General features: G+C 43.5%; 1 long non-coding RNA gene across 1 annotated transcript; it reads left to right on the forward strand.

Moving 5' to 3' along the window:
- Nucleotides 1–1945: 1945 nt before the first annotated feature.
- On the forward strand, nt 1946–16434 carry LOC115139884 (uncharacterized). The gene is made up of 4 exons (XR_003865177.2): nt 1946–2377; nt 4692–4754; nt 11272–11356; nt 16209–16434. It is a non-coding gene; the product is annotated as an uncharacterized LOC115139884 (long non-coding RNA).
- The last annotated feature ends 998 nt before the right edge of the window (nt 16435–17432 follow it).

Here is a 17432-nt window from a genome sequence, read left to right on the forward strand (position 1 = left end):
TGTTTTTTCTCGGTGTTACGTTTTCAAATAAAGAGAGAATGTACACCTACCACGCTGCACCTTGGTCCGGTCATTTATCATCCGACAACGAGCGTAACAATAATGTACATTTCTATGTATAAAATGGATAACTTCCTTAAAAATAGCAGAGAGCCCACTCTGGAAATGTGATATGTTTGAAGAGTATATTTTTTCAAACAATATGTCCAAAAAATAAGCAAAATCAAAATGGGCACTGTAATGTTGAATAATTGAATGCAATTTTTTTTCAGAATATAGACATAATCCGTATTTTAGAACACACTATAAAGAGTATTATGACACCACGATGTTGTCTGTACCATGTACCACGAGGCATGTATACAGTAAGTCTAAAAAGGCCCCAAAATGGCCACTTTCATCATGATTTTCTCAAAAACGACTTGTAAATGTAAAAAGCATGTTAAATATCCTTCCTCCTAATGAGGTTTCTATATGAAAATTGCCAGAATAATCTGTGATACCAAAAATATTTGCGGGGCCATGCCGCCTTGGAATCGCCCAATATGTTAATGTAGGTGACTGAAAATAGACTGATGCAATCATGCTCATAAAACCACTGTGCTGAAATAGCTTTCATCGTCATCGGGATGTAGGGTTGTCTCAGATGGCACTGATGTCAGTCCTGTGTCCTAAACACACACCTACACACACACACACGCACGCGCGAACACACAGCCATGGCTCCCAAACTCTCCTCTACTCTGACCAAATGTAAAAACATTGAAAGACAGTCATTTTCAGCCGTCACCGGCTCCATGAATCAATATTTCCACCTCAGTCCTTTATAACATACCTACATGTACACATTCCACTTGAAATGACATGAAATAATGTACAATAACCCCCATTGTAAGATATTATATCCACCTATTCTGTAACGTGCACATTCTCCCCTCTCACATCTTCAGACATTTCTACATTAATATCCCCTCCATCTAATTTAGCGTCAATTTGTGCAGACACAGTATTTTCTCAACCCAAACAAAAGGCTTGTGTCCCAGTGTGGCGCAGGGCGTGGAGCAGAGTGATGTTATCGAGGTCACTGTGATCTAATCAGGTGTGAATGAAAGCGCTTGGCAGCACTCCCGGGCCCGGCCTTTCGTCATCACTGGGTAGAGATGGGGAGAGAGGGGAGATGGAGAGAGGGGGAAAGGCACACAAAGGGAGGAGTGTGGGGCTGTATCCAGCTAGTGCATCTCAGGGAGACATGTAGATGTAAGGCTCTGTGGGACACTAGGGGTTTAGCCGGCCTCTACTGGGTGGCGAAGAGAGAAATCGGCATCCTTGGCAAGCGAGACAAAAGCCGAGGAGACTCAAATGAATCCGTTTCAAACTATTATGAGATCAGAATTGTTCTTGTATGTACCGTCCAATGGTGCTAAATATATTTTACACGTTTTTATTCAAAACAGTTGAGTAAGACATTTTAGATTATATTCTTCATTGTATACTCCAAAGTGTGTCATTAAAAAACAATACTGACTATATTTTCGATGATAAAACTACTGGTGAGTAGATTCCTTCCTTTCACAAATACTAAACATCACCCCACTTCTCCCCTCCTCTCCTCTCTGCATAGGCTGCTCTGGTTGGCAGAGTAGCTGAACTCTCAGGATCATTTTTCAGAGCCAGTCTGTCACCCAAACACAGGCCCCACCCACACCAGTAGCCATTCAATAGAGAGGGCTCTACTTTCAATGGTCTGAACACTGCCCAATCACTGAGCCCTAGCCCCTGGCTCTCAAAGTCTCAGCCAATAACTGCTCTTGCTCTTTAACACATGACTAAATGTGCTCCTGTCCATCAACTGGTTCATATATAGTTCATGCAATTAAATGTGGAGCAGTTTAATAACTTGCGTAGCCAAGCTCCTCTGTGTGTATGTGCATGCATGTTTGTATGCGTCTGTGTGTGTGTGTGTGTGGGGGGGGGGACAACAGAGTGAGAGAGAGTGGGGTGAGACACGGGGAGGAAAAACAGAGAGATAGAGTGTGTGTGAAAGAGAGAGAAAGAGAAAGAGGGAGAGAGACAGACAGATCGGGCAGGACATCAGAAGATCGGACAGCGTGTGTGAATGTGTTTGAGTATGTGTGTGTGTGTGTGTGTGTGTGTGGGACAGAGGCAGGGAGAGAGGGAGGGAGGGAAAAGAACCCATTCCCCTCAGTTCCACACTAACTTTTCAACGTGTGCACTTGAGGGAAGTTGGCTGTTCGACCGGCTACGGAGGGGTTTTTCCTTCCCTTTTCTCCCACCTATACACTTTTCCACGTTCTGCAACAACATCGACGGAGACAAGCAGAGAACTTCAACTGAATAACTATCCGCTATTATTTCAGTGAGTATCTATTCATATACAATCTGTATTTTGTAACAATTCACCTCTGGCCACACTGTGCCAGTCGCTCCCCTCTGCATGATGTCTGAGTGGCTCTGAATAGAACACATTCTCCCCATTATACGCCTTATTAGCACAATCTTCTAAGCTCTTCTTCTATGCATTATTTCTGAATGAGAGCCTTATTGTATGTGCTCACGGATGGCTTAGTTGAGTGTACTAGAACTGCAATTATGATTTCCACTTACCTATTGGTGATATGACTGTTTATAAAGAAGAGGATTGTGTAAGTATTGGATTGTCTTTAAAAGGGCATGCTTGTATGTGGTTATTATAACGTGTGTGTATGCATTGGAGAGTATGCGTGCGAGGTACAGTTTGTCTTGTGTGCTTTAAACAGAGGGTCTGTGTGAAAGAGCGAGTTCGAGAGAGATTGTGTGCGGTAGACAAAGTATGTCTGTGTGTGTGTGTGTGTGTGTGTTTAAGTATGTGCTCGTGTGCGTGTGTGTGAATGAATGCATCCCTGTGCGTTTCCCTGTATGTCTGCGTGTGTTTCATAACGCTGGTCCCTGGGAATGTTGGGTGCGCCCAGTAGCAGTAGTAGTTGTTTGACTGAGAGGAACTGTGGACAAAAGCGTCCAGCCCCATCCAGACCGCCGTGTCAGCCATTAGAGCAGAGAGAGATAGGCAGCCAGCTGCTGCTCAGGGTGCTGGAGGAGGGGATGCCTGGCCCGGGTTAGAGGTGACCATGCTTCACCTTTGACTAGCTTTTCAAAGAGTCTCTCTCGTCCCCCTCCCCTTTCTTTGACTCTCGTTGTACACAGAAAAAACATAGCTGCTGGGAAGTAGTAACGTGCTCGGAGGCTGAGATGTAAAAAATGCAACGTAGGATGTCCAAGAAGGTTTATAAACAGCAGTGAAAGAGGAAGAGAGAGAGGAGTGTAATTATAAGAACGGCTGGTGTTTTTTTCCGGCGTCTTGTGTGTGTGTGTGTGTGTGTGTGTGTGTGTGTGTGTGTGTGTGTGGTGGTGGGGTTGGAGGAGTTGGAATGTATTGAGTGACAGGAAATACAGCCTGTCCCCAGCTATCTTGTTTGTCGTGTCTGCTTTGTCCAAAGCCCTTAATCCACTACAAAAGCTGTCTGAGAGAGGGACTAGTAACACCAAAAACATTGCCCAAATCCCATGAACAAACCAACACAGTGACAGAGAGGAGGACAGACATTAAAGACGGATTATGACAAAAACGTGAAAATACCACAACAAGTATTTTTTTGAAACTACAATAATATACGGACACGTCATTTGATGACACTAGAAAAGCAGCTTTAAAAACAAACGTTATCGCTGCACAGCTGTGGACTATAGACAGACAGTCTTCCATAGGCATCGTTAAAAACAGCTATGGCTCTGGGGAGAATCAACAGAGAAAAAGTATTTGGTGTGCATATGTGTACCACATCCCCAGGATATAGCCCCAGTACAAGTAGTTCTTTGAGATGCCTTTACATGTAGAGTCTTGTTACTCTAATACACATCTGTGTTGCCACAATGGAAGTTTGGCAACAAGAAGTTACATTCAATCTCCGTCAACAATTAGAGGAATCAATGAAAGACTATTGATGAATTGAAAGTATTCGCTTTAGTCCGAAACAGATTTTTAAAACTGCACATCTTAGGGTCAAAGCATTTGTGAATCACTCGCTATCACTTGTTGATCTTTGAGGCTGAGATAGGAGTGTGTTTGGGTGCAGGGTTTGAGAGCTTGTGCAACCTGTCCTCCGGCCCTGTAGCCTGGCCTGCGCTGGGACTGGACTTTGCTATGAGGCTGGATCTCTCAGGCCCCTTTACCTGGATTTGAATAGAAAACCAGACAGCGAGTTACCACTCCCGCGCTGGACAATGAGGATTTTGTTAATGCTCAGCCGCAAGCCTACTGACACAAAGCACATAGCCACATAGCCTAGCCCAGCCCAGGGCAGCATAGCACAGAGTGGAGTGGAACGGGCAGGCGGTGTGCCAGCAGGGGCGCCGGCAGGGGGGAAAGGGGGTTTGCGGGGGTGGGATTAGCAGACATGGAATCAGGGTAGTGGGATGGGGGTTGAAATGGACAGGAAATTACTGGCTTTGATGAAGCAGTGGCAGATTCTCCAGAGCCTTTCCATAGCTGTAAAAAAGCAGTCTGAGCATAAAATGTCACCACACTTCAAGGCCTCATTGTCACCTCTGTCTGGCTATGACGGGGCTGTTAAGACCCCACAGATGTGCACTACAAACGTCCCTCTCTCTCTCTCTCTCTCTCTCTCTCTCGCTAGTACAATCTCTGTCCCTGATGACCATGTTGGAATCCGGCACTCTCCATCAGCACACTGCATACGGTAGATATCTTACTGCAACACCACAGAATTCTCAAATATACATTTCCGAATTCTTCACAAATATTTTAAAACCTGTAAGACCGTGGAGAAGGATCCGATCAGTGTGGTTCTTACATCAAATGAAAAGGAGCCCAGATGATGAGATACATCTCAAGTGTGAAAACTGAATTTGGCATGCTTAAAGTGAACTTGCCTTGTTAAGCGTAACATATAAATTGAGATTCTAGTTTCCTGAACGGTCTCTTGTCATCGCTCTGTGCTCGATCGGAGATCACAGAAGGAAAGGAGAGGATTCTCAACTTCCTAGTCCATTCCTACACGGTTTCAGTCTGTTTTAATGGTTTGTGGGCCGTTAAACAAGGGCTGGATCAGGTCTTGATTATTTCCTTTGAAGTTGAATAATTTTGTTGTTCCACTGAACATTTCTCAGCGAAACATCTTATATCATCAGAAAACATAAATCAGGAAACATACATCTTTGTATAATGGAAACGCTGTCCGTCACAAACTGAGGCTCCATCCCCCTCCACAGCTATGCTGAACCAGAGAGCAGAGAGCGTAATGTGGACTCAGTGAATATCAGGGTCGATTAGGAGTCCCTTCTGGCTGTGTTAGAGCAGATTAGGCAGTGGCAGCTCATACAGGCTGCAGGCTGGTCATCTGCCTCTCTGACCCACATTGCTCTGATGTGCACGTCTCTTCCCATTACACTGACAATCAAACGTCACATTACATCAGCTGAGAGGCCGGGGAGCCGCTATCTGCATGCAATACATACCCTCCCCACAGGCTCTTCTCCTAATAACCGAGCACTGTCACATCACCATGGCCTCCTGGCATCCATCGCCTGGTTTAAGGTAATGCTATTCAACTATCACCCTAATGCAACACTCACTGAGGTCAAGTCCCGATATCAAACCATAACTGTTCTATTCCCTGTGTACGGGTAAGCCTATAACATGTATTTCCAAGCCCTCCATCAGTTTGCAGCTGGCTGACAGACCAGGTCTGTTTGCAGGCCAGCCGGCCGGGCCGGGATATAATTGGCAGCTGTGGAGTGAAAAGCAGGCTCAGCAACAGATAAGGGCTGTGGGGAAAGCTCTATAATCAGCATGGCTTAGCAGATGATAAATTATGTGTTCACAGAAGTATGCTGTCAGTGCTTTGAGGGAGATGGAGAGAGAGAGAGAGAGAGAGAGAGAGAGAGAGAGAGAGAGAGAGAGAGAGAGAAGAGAACGGTAGAGTGAGAAAGGGAGAGAACGATAGAAAACATGGGAAGAGAAAGAAACAGTACGGATGTTTTTGCTGTAATTTAAAATGGAAAAACACAACAATGCTGTCTACCAGGTCAGCGAGAAGGAAATAATTCTAAGCTGTGCCAACACACCAGCTAATACAATCTTCTGCCTGTCAGCTTACCTACTTTAATCCAGAAAGGTTTAACGCCTCTTAGAAATCTGAAAGGAGACATGAATTCAGCTGAGATTTCTTCATGCAGCTAGAGGAAGGCACTGCCTGGAAGGGGGGTTAAGACTCTATACAACTAACTAACTCTCTGGATCAATGCTTTCAACTCTGCTCCACTGACTGGTACACCACAGCAGAAAGCTACATGTACTTTGAGCCAATAGGAAAGCATTGAGGTTTATTAACAGCACAGGACATTGTAGAGTTGTAATGTGCTACTTTAGTGAAATCAAATCATCAGTATTATGAGTGACACTGATTGAGCATTGGCTTGCCAAATGGTATGCCAATACCTGACCATGCCCAAGCTCTGCTATGCATACATAGAATGGGAAAGACTAAGTAGTCAGGACAGAGTGTACTTTGTGTGGAGGCGGGGGCCTCACTGTCATCAGTGTGCTGCAGGGCCCGAGGCTCACGCTGTGACGCAGAGGCAGACTCCTGAGGAATAGAGATGCTCAGCTCTCTGAGTGGTCCCGTACACTAATGGATGGGCACGGGTTTGTCCTCTTGAGTTTTACTTAGGTGTCTGTCTTCTAGAGGAAGATCAGAAGATAAGATGCCACGGCCCACACATGAACTACTGACATGCAGAGAAGACAAAAGGGTTCCTGGCAACATCCACGGCCATCCTGCTCGTGCCTTATGTGGAATTCTACTGAGAACAAAGGTTGACTTGGCGTGTCAATACCTGCCATAAGGCAGCACAGCTCCAGGACAAATGAAAGTTCCATCTATATTCAGGTCATTCCCATGCTGGCTCAGTCCACTGGTTCCTAGTGATAACGGAAATATGAAATCAGCACTGCTTCGTCGTGCGGTGCCTCTCCTCCCTGCCCCTCCGTGCTATTTTAAATCTCACCATGTGAGACATCCCTCCTTCGCGCCCCCAGCAGGGGGGTTGAGAGGCAGGCGGGAGAAGAGGAGGGAGGAGGAGAGTATAGAGGGAGGGGGAGGAGAGATGGCGGGCAGCTGCATGCCTTATTTATTGTGATCCAGAGTGCAGTGAGTGCAAACAGTCGTCAGAGGAGAAACGCTAACCCTCTGGGCTTGGAGATGATGCCATGACTGCACTGCGTCTACACAACAGATTAAAGCAGGGATTATGTGCCATAAACAAATGTTGTGTAACTTTTTGTTGCGGTCAACCTTGAGGGGGGGGGGATGTATGTTAAGAAGAATATGTTGGTTATGCGTTCTTTAACCACATAACTAAAGCATCTTCAACTGGACTGTACGGCCGTACTATAGCTCTGATAACAATGCATAATAGGACCACATTTGTGGATTTTGGTCTGTGACAAAGCCCGTGTTTATGGCGCCAGTGGACCTAACCAATGAGACAGACGTGACAGCAGACACCAGAGAAATGTCACAGCTAAATCCAGTAGACACCCATAAGGGGATCCATCCCTTTTTCTGTTAGCAATCTTCAAAACTTCTCATGAAAGAGCTTATAACATATTCATCAGCTTGATTAAACCGAGCCAGTGCTGCTTCAGATCTGAGCGACGATGACGTCATATTCTTCTCAGGATCGCTCTAGCAGAACCAGGCTGAGGTGACAGGAACCTATCCACTGTGGGGTCAAAAGTGAACAGATGACATGAGATGGCAGACCGAGGGAGTGATCTCACTTCATCAGTAGAGAGAGAGAGAGAGAGATGTTGTCCGATCCCAACACATTTTACAACTGGTTTTACACAAACAAGCATTGCAGTCTGAGTGTGTGACAAGGGAGAACGATTACCAGATGCAGTGGATGTGTGAGGAGATAGATATTGAACCGTATAACAAACAGCCCAGACTAAGGACCGAGGGGAGTGATGTAGTGTTTAGTACCATTCTATAACACTACAACACTCCCTTATTTGTCTTCTTACACAGATAGCCTCTTCCCTTTATGTGAAGGAAGAGGTTAACTGTGACCGCATGGAGGGTTAGAATGCGCTGCCTGAGAGCATCGAAGGTTAACTCAGTGATTTTTGGCATTAAAGAGAAAAAATGGCTCTGGCTGGCGGGCTGAGAGTTGGAAATGAAACACCCGGAGCCTTGGCAGAGTCAGAGGTGGCACGTGGAGAGTTCTGGAGGCTTGGCGTGGCGGACTGAGGCTTGGCGCTCTGCCTGGGAGAGATCTCAGAGTAGTAGTCCCTCAGCGCTGGGGAACCCAGGGGTGGTCCTTTCTTCCACCTGAGCCTCTGAATATTATACCATATCATATAATAGTACACCCTCCCGTTACAACTATGCATACCATAGCAGCTAGACGAAACTGTAGGAGACATCAACTATTATTCCACTATAACGTGACACTTAATATGATACTACCCCACTGCAACACTAAATCTAATACAAAATGAGTTAATTTAGAAGAGATTTGCAATTCTGCCAGTTAAAAATTTGTCAGATCTTACTTGTTCTCACATGTTCTGACTGACATGGCAATTAAGGCATATTTGTTGGATTTGATTGCGTTTTCTATCTAAATTCAGACCACTCTGTGAAGTGATTAAATGTGTCTGTAGCCATTTCCTGCAGTCAATTGATCCTGGTGGCCTCATGGGTGGAATGCTATTAATATTTTTCATAATTTCATAATTAATTTTTTTTTTTATTAAAAAATACTGACAAATCTGGTGTTTCTATGTCAAACAGTTTTTCATATATTTCAGTCTTCTGTGATTCATATAAAGTGTAATATTCGGGGCCTCCTAGGACACACAATTGGCCTAGCGTCGTCCAGGTTAGGGAGGGTTTGGCCGGTAGGGATATCCTTGTTTCATCGCGCACTAGCGACTCCTGTGGCGGGCCGGGCGCAGTGCACGCTAACCAGGTCGCCAGGAGCACAGTGTTTCCTCCGACACATTGGTGTTGCTGGCTTCCGTGTTGGATGTGCGCTGTGTTAAGAAGCAGTGCGGCTTGGTTGGGTTGTGTTTCGGAGGACGCATGGCTTTCGACCTTCGTCTCTCCCGAGCCCGTACGGGAGTTGTAGCGATGAGACAAGATAGTAACTACTAAACAATTGGATACCATGAAATTGGGGAGAAAAGGGTGTAAAAAAAAAAAGTGTAATATTGGGATGCAAACTCAAAATTAAATTCATTTCAACTCTATATCTGACACGGTACGGGAGTTGTATCGTCTTTTCTTTTAAGCCCATAAACGTGTGTGAAGTGTATACTTCTGTTTCAAAGTAGACTTGTTCAAGACCACCAAGAAACACTCTGTGTGACCCACTGCAATAAAAGGTTAAGAAGCTATGAGATTAAATGACAGTGTCCCAGGTCGTTGTGTAATGCTGGCGGACAGTCAGACACGTAGTGTGATGTATATGTCAGGGCATGTCTCATGCCTGAAGAAACTCGGTGGAGTATTTTTAGAACCGGAATGTTGAAAGTGTCAGGTTAAGAGTGCGTACAGTATGTGACAGAATGTCTTCAACACATTCCCACAGTCAGAAGAAAATGTCCTCGGGAATATTGAAATATATACAGTCCCCTCATGTCTACTGTACATTGTATTAGATCAAATGTTCATAAGACAGATTGTCTGACCTGGTTTCTTAGTGTGAGATAGGTAACGTTACAATCCTGGATCCTGTTGATGGACTTGAGCACAGTGACGTCAGCCAGTCAGAGAGTACACTGTGTGCTTTCTCATTTCTGACCTCTGGAATGTGCTGATGCCGCAGGGTTCAAGTGGGTTCAGTGACAGTGGTAAAGTAAATCCAGTTCACTCTGTGGCCCTACCTCGCTCTCTCACTACAGACACTACAGACTGGTTCACTATCGGTAACTCAATCAAACACTCACAAACGGTCCCAAACTCTCAGTTCAAATTTCACAGCTTGCTCCCTAATGCAAAGTCGAGGGAAAATGACAGATTGTTTCAGTGATATCAGCCTGGGCGGTCTGAGACAGAACTATTTCATAAGGAAGTACAGCATGTGTGGATTTGAGTCAGACTGCCAATGTGTTCTGCATGCAAACAGGATAAAAGTTCAGTCAAATGAATAGAGGGGAAAAGGAAAGAGATATTCCAGAATGAAAAGCCCTTGTGTGTCTTGGGGCAGACAGCTAAATTGTACAAGTGCCAAGGAAGGTAGGGACCACAGCCAACCCAATGCCAAATTCATTTTAGGAATCTCTGACCAGGCTGAAACACAATCACTGCTTACCTTGAAACTGGGGGAACACTGAGGACAGACATAAGAGCAGAATGATTTTCCAACCATTTTTTGTTAAGTCCTCTGTAATCAGCTAACTTGCTACAGATATTAACGCTCATGGAATATATGAAATTAGACTGAATGTGAGAAACATGACAACAGAATACTGCAGTAAAGGCATAGTGATGCCTCAGTGAACTGTGTCAGAATGCAAAAGGACCTGAACAGTCTATTATTTCATGGGTCTCGTCAAGCAGCCTTAAGGTGTAGAGACAAAGCTAACGCAGGAAACTGAGGTCTGGAGAACCAATCAATTATATCATTATTTCATGTTTGATGGAACTAACAGAGACAGGAAGCCTGTAATCCAGTGCTCTATACGAGACACATTCTAAAACCCTCAACAAAACTAATTAGTTGCATTATATTCCATAATATTTGAACCAGGCTTTTGTATTCCCCACCCATCCTAAATGCCAGATTTGTGTGCCAAAGATTACAAAAAAAGAACAAAAGCAAGAGAAGTGTCTCAAATCCCTGCTGCATGTTACACAGTTAAGAGGAGGAATGGGAAATGGCATGAATAAAACATGACTGCATGAGTTTCCAACCTCAAAGAGGCTGAAACAGGAAGATGCTGTGTTCCCCGTGCAGTACAGAGCTGGGGTTCAGAGCAGGGTAAAGGGAACAGCCGTCAAACTACTAACAATGCTACAGTGCAATGGTTTATGCTGTAGGGGGGGGATCTCTACAACACGCGCTTAGCTAACCATCACAACATGCTTCCATTTCTCCAAGATCATTTTTGGAGGATTGATTGACGTGTCGTTTTCGATTTTATATTCAGGCTCTTTCCTTTTTCTTCGTCTGTTCTCCCCACAGCACAGGGGACTGGGATGTGTAGCGTGTGTGAGGAGGAGATGGAATATGCTGGGGGAGAAAGAGGCGCTGCTCTGGGCTAGGTAAGGTAAGAGTCTTGTTAGCAGTCACAAGTTTCATCGCAGCAGCAGCAGAAGAGGAAGATGACTATGGTATTCACCACAGCTGCAGGAATGACTATTTCGGGAAAACCAACATCATGACTCTCCTCTCCTCCCCTGCTGGCACCTCATCAAAATCTATTAGCAACTCAACGACAACATGGGTGGTAACAAACTGGGCGTCCACATTGAACATGCTGGCCAAGAGAAATGAGTGGCCTCCTATATCTGCTGGCCTGAAAACAGCAGCCTATATTATGTGGTGTAGTGGTTGCTGAACAAAGGAGAGTGGTTGCTGATCTAGGCATGTGAGTGTGGCAACTAAAGGACGAGACATTTCTCCTGGTGCCCTCAGTAAACATTCAACGCTGTCGGTGAGTTTGAGCATCTGTCCAAAACCATCGACCGTTAAATGTACCCTGAGGGCCACCTTTAAAGAGACACTTGGCAAGAAGAGAGGGATGAAGACATCATCTTCTGTTACTTCCCATACTGGACTTAGTTAAGAGGTCCACCTCCTAATGCTGCAATAAACATTCATTGCTGTCGGTGGGTTTACATGAGAACAACTCACTGATCAATGAATGCAGACTGCGGTACAAACACCCCGAGTGATGGGATAGGAGAACAGATAACATGTAAACATACAGCCAGCACTAATGTTCTATGTTCTACTGTAGACTCTACTGTACTATCCAGGAGTAAAAACAACATTGCAAAGATTCCACACTCTATGTAATTATACTTACCATGTACAGTGCCTTGCAAAAGTATTCAGACCCCTTGGATTTCTTAAAAAAAAATATATATATTACAAAGTGGAATTCAAATTGATTTAATTGTAATTTTTTTGTCAACAATTTACAGGAACTGCTGTGCAATGTCAAAGTGAAATAAAAATTCAAAAAAATGTTTTAAGAATAATACATTTTAATTTCTTGCCATAGAATTTCAAGTAAAATCAAAACTGTAACTTGGCCACTCAGGAACATTCACTGTATTCTTAGTAAGCAACTCCAGTGTAGATTTGGCCTTGTGTTGCAGGTTATTGTCCTGCTGAAAGGTGAATTAATCTCTAAGTCTGGTGGAAAGCAGGTTTTCCTCTAGGATTTTGCCTGTGCTTAGCTCCATCCCAATAATTTTAATCCTGAAAAATCATCTTTGCCGATGTCAAGTACACCCATAACATGATGCAGCCATCACCATGCTTGAAAAAAGGAGGCAGTTACTCAGTGATGTGTTGTGTTGGATTTGCCCCAAACATAAGGCTTTTCAATTAGGCCAAAAAGTATATTTCGTTGCAGTATTACTTTAGTGCCTTGTTGCATGCAGGACGGAACATCTTTCTTCTGTATACTTGTATTCTTCTTTTCACTCTGTCATTTAGGTTATTATTGTGGAGTCACTACAACGTTGTTGATCCATCCTCAGTTTTCTCCGATCAAAGCCATTGAACTCTGTAGCTGTTTTAAAATCCCCAATGAGCAGTTCAATTCCTTCCCTGCAGCTCAGTTCAGAAGGACGACTGTATCTTTAATGTGTTTGGGTGGTTTAATACATCAAAAACAGCATAATTATTAAATTGACCATGCTTAAAGAGAGGGTCAATGTCTGATTTGTTATTGTTACCCATCTACCAATCACTGCCCTTTATGAGGCTTTCGAAAAGCTCCCTGGACTTTGTAGTTGAATCTGTGATACTTGACTGAGGGACCTTACATAAACTCAGCAAAAAAAGAAACATCCCTTTTTCAGGACCCTGTCTTTCAAAGATAATTTGTAAAAATCCCCAAAAACTTCACAGGATCTTCATTGTAAAGGGTTTAAACACTGCTTCCCATGCTTGTTCAATGAACCATAAACAATTAATGAACATGCACCTGTGGAACAGTCATTAAGACACGAACAGCTTACAGACAATTAAGGTCACAGTTATGAAAACTTAGGACACTAAAGAGGCCTTTCTACTGACTTTGAAACACACAAAAAACACAAAAAAAAAGAAGCCCAGGGTCCCTGCTCATCTGCGTGAATGTGCCTTAGGCATGCTGCAAGGAGGCATGAGGACTGCAGATGTGGCCAGGGCAATAAATTGCAATGTCCGTACTGTGAGACACCTAAGACAGCGCTACAGGTAGACAGGACAGACAGCTGATCGTTCTCGCAGTGGCAAACCATGTGTAACACCTGCACAGGATCGGTACATCCAAACATCACACTTGCAGGACAGGTACAGGATGGCAACAACAACTGCCCGAGTTACACCAGGAACGCACAATCCCTCCATCAGTGCTCAGACTGTCCGCAATAGGCTAAGAGAGGCTGGACTGAGGGCTTGTAGGCCTGTTGTAAGGCAGGTCCTCACCAGAAACAACGGGCACAAACCCACCGTCGCTGGACCAGACAGGACTGGCAAAATGTGCTCTTCCCTGACGAGTTGCGGTTTTGTCTCATCAGGGGTGATGGTTGGATTCGCGTTTATCGTCGAAAGAATGAGCGTTACACCGAGGCCTGTACTCAGGAGCGGGATCGATTTGGAGGTGGAGGGTCGTTATGGTCTGGGGCAGTGTGTCACAGCATCATCGGACTGAGCTTGTTGTCATTGCAGGCAATCTCAACGCTGTGCGTTACAGGGAAGACATCCTCCTCCCTTATGTGGTACCCTTCCTGCAGGCTCATCCTGACATGACCCTCCAGCATGCCAACGCCACCAGCCATACTGCTCATTCTGTGCGTGATTTCCTGCAAGACAGATATGTCAGTGTTCTGCTATAGCCAGCAAAGAGCCCGGATCTCAATCCCATTGAGCACATCTGGGACCTGTTGGATCGGAGGGTGAGGGCTAGTGCCATTCCCCCCAGAAATGTCCGGGAACTGCAGGTGCCTTGGTGGAAGAGTGGGGTAACACTCACAGCAAGAACGGGCAAATCTGGTGCAGTCCATGAGGAGGAGATGCACTGCAGTACTTAATGCAGCTGGTGGCCACACTAGATACTAGAGGTCGACTGATTATGATTTTTCAACACTGATACCGATAATTGGAGGACCAAATAAAGCCGATACTGATTAATCGGCCGATTTTCATATATATATATTTGTAATAATGACAATTACAACAATACTGAATGAACAATGTACACTTTTATTTTAACTTAATATAATACATCAATAAACTCAATTTAGTCTCAAATAAATAATGAAACATGTTCAATTTGGTTTAAATAATGTAAAAACAAAGTGTTGGAGAAGAAAGTAAAAGTGCAATATGTGCCATGTAAAAAAGCTAACGTTTAAGTTCCTTGCTCAGAAAATGAGAACATATGAAATCTGGTGGTTGCTTTTAACATGAGTCTTCAATATTCTCAGGTAAGGAGTTTTAGGTTGCAGTTATTATAGGACTATTTCTCTCTATACCATTTGTATTTCATATACCTTTGACTATTGGATGTTCTAATAGGCACTTTAGTATTGCCCACCTAATCTCGGAAGTTGATAGGCTTGATGTCATAAACAGCGCAATGCTTGAAGCATTGTGAAGAGCTGCTGGCAAATGCAGTAAAGTGCTGTTTGAATGAATGCTTACGAGCCTGCTGCTGCCTACCACCGCTCAGTCAGACTGCTCTATCAAATCATAGACTTAATTATAATAACACACAGAAATACGAGCCTTAGGTCAGTAATATGGTCAAATCCGGAAACTATCATTCCGAAAACAAAATGTTTATTCTTTCAGTGAAATACGGAACCGTTCCGTATTTTATCTAACAGGTGGCGAAGTAGGTTATGATTCAATGATAAATTAATGGGCACCGCATCGATTATATGCAAAGCAGGACAAGCTTTATAAACTAGTAATATCATCAACCATGTGTAGTTAAATAGTGATTATGTTAAGATTGATTGTTTTTTATAAGATACGTTTAATGCTAGCTAGTACCTTACATTGGCTCCTTGCTGTACTCGCGTAACATGTAGTCAGCCTGCTGTCCAAAAATGCAGATTACTGATTGTTATGAAAACTTGAAATCGGACCTAATTAATTGGCCATTCCGATTAATCGGTCGACCTCTGCCAGATACTGACTGTCATTTTTGATTTTGATCCCCCACTTTGTTCAGGGACACATTTTTCCATTTCTGTTAGTCACATGTCTGTGGAACTTGTTTCAGTTTATGTCTCAGTTGTTGAATCTTGTCATGTTCAATTTCAATCAAAACACAATTTTGCTGAAAATAAACGCAGTTGACAGTGAGAGGACGTTTCTTTTTTTGCTGAGTTTATGTTGTATGTATGGGGGACAGAGGACGGGTATGTCAACCACTATTTTTTCCACACATACTGAGTCAATGTAACTTATGTGATGTGTTAAGCCACATTTTACTCCTCAACTAATTTAGGGGCTGAATACTTATTCATCGACTATATTTTAGTTATGATTTTTTAAATATCTCTCACTTTGACATAAAAAAAATATTTGGTGTAGATCGTTGACAAGAAAAAGACAATTAAATCCATTTTAAATCCCACTTTCTAACACAATAAAATGTGAAGAAATCCAAGGGGTCTGAATACTTTTGCAAGGCAATGTAATTCCATTTCCCTGGGTTGTTATGGTAGATCATGTGTTTTGGCGAAGTGACTCATAATCTTCTCATCATAAGATCAGTGCACGTTTTCACAGTACCTTTTATTTCAGAATGATTTCCCCTTCTGTTACGGGAAGCTGAGGACAGCGACACCCTGTGTCACAGGATGAACTGTTTAGTTGTCCTTTCACTTCCTTTTTTTTTATGTACCCTTTATTTAGTTGCTTAGAAATAAAGAATCTCCTTTTTTCAGAGGAGACCTGTGGTCAAGAAGAGAGCTCCAGTATTGGAAGGCCGGCTGAAGCGCTCACCAAACAGCTGGGAGTGTTCACGCTTTCTTTATGCCAAAACAACAGAGCCTGAAATAGAGTTTCAACTCAGCAGATGTGGCAAGAACAATCACAGGGGTGGAACAACACATTTTCACACATTTTTCAGTTTCGGTTCAAATTGACCTTAAATAAAAAGTGAAACAATCAGCACGCTTGATTTTTGGAAAGTTAATTTGGCCTTTTCTGTAATTGGAGGAGATACAGACATATGGAAATAATCTGTCAGTAATGGCCCTGTAAGGTTATGTTAACATGCTGGGAAATTTCCAACACATTGGCGTTTTTCAGCCAGGCCAGACTTAATGCATGTTTTATCCTTTTTACAGTGGGAAAGAGTCTGAGGGAACAATGAAAACGGGCCTGGGTTTCCCCTGTCTCTGAACTAGCTTCTTAAAAACACACAGCACACCAGTATCGCAACTACAGTAGATTCTGTCACTCTGTCCACCTTCATTTTTAATATTTTGTCATGTAACTTTATTTTAACAGGCAGGTCAATTAAGAACAAATTCTTATTTACAATCATGGCCTGTCATATACCCTGCTAACGGTATAGAAAATTATTTATTGAAACTAAAATGCCTCTCACTGTTTTAAAACATGAGGATACACATTACACACAACAATTACAGCAAATGCACGGTCTTCACAACATCATTCCCAGATTTCTTTGAGACTGTAAGTCCTTGGAGGCTGGTGTACTGCAAAGAGACTCTCTACTCAGAAGGGGCTGTTTGTGACATACATTAGTCACCCACACAAAGACCTGCATGTTTATTCCGCTGGAGCTCGGCTTTGTCATCACACACGGTGAAGTTATAGGGACTGACACCGGGAACAGCTTGGCCCACTTCTGGGTGACCTTGAAACACTCTGAAGGCTTGAACCCGCGTTTTACGCCAAGGCAAGTTGCATCAAGCGAAATGGGGAATGAATCAAATCTGGGATGATCATAAATGATTAAAGGTGAAAATGAAGAGATGGGACAGCACTTGGACACTTCACAAATATACCAAGACTGCTGAATAGCCTAGCGGTTAAGAGCATTGGGCCAGTAACCGAAAGGTTGCTGGTTTGAATTCCTGAGCCAACTATGTGAAAAATCTGCCGATGTGCCCTAAGGCACTTAACCCTAATTGCTACTG

This window comes from Oncorhynchus nerka, linkage group LG13 (assembly GCF_034236695.1).
Source record: "Oncorhynchus nerka isolate Pitt River linkage group LG13, Oner_Uvic_2.0, whole genome shotgun sequence".
Taxonomy (NCBI): domain Eukaryota; kingdom Metazoa; phylum Chordata; class Actinopteri; order Salmoniformes; family Salmonidae; genus Oncorhynchus; species Oncorhynchus nerka.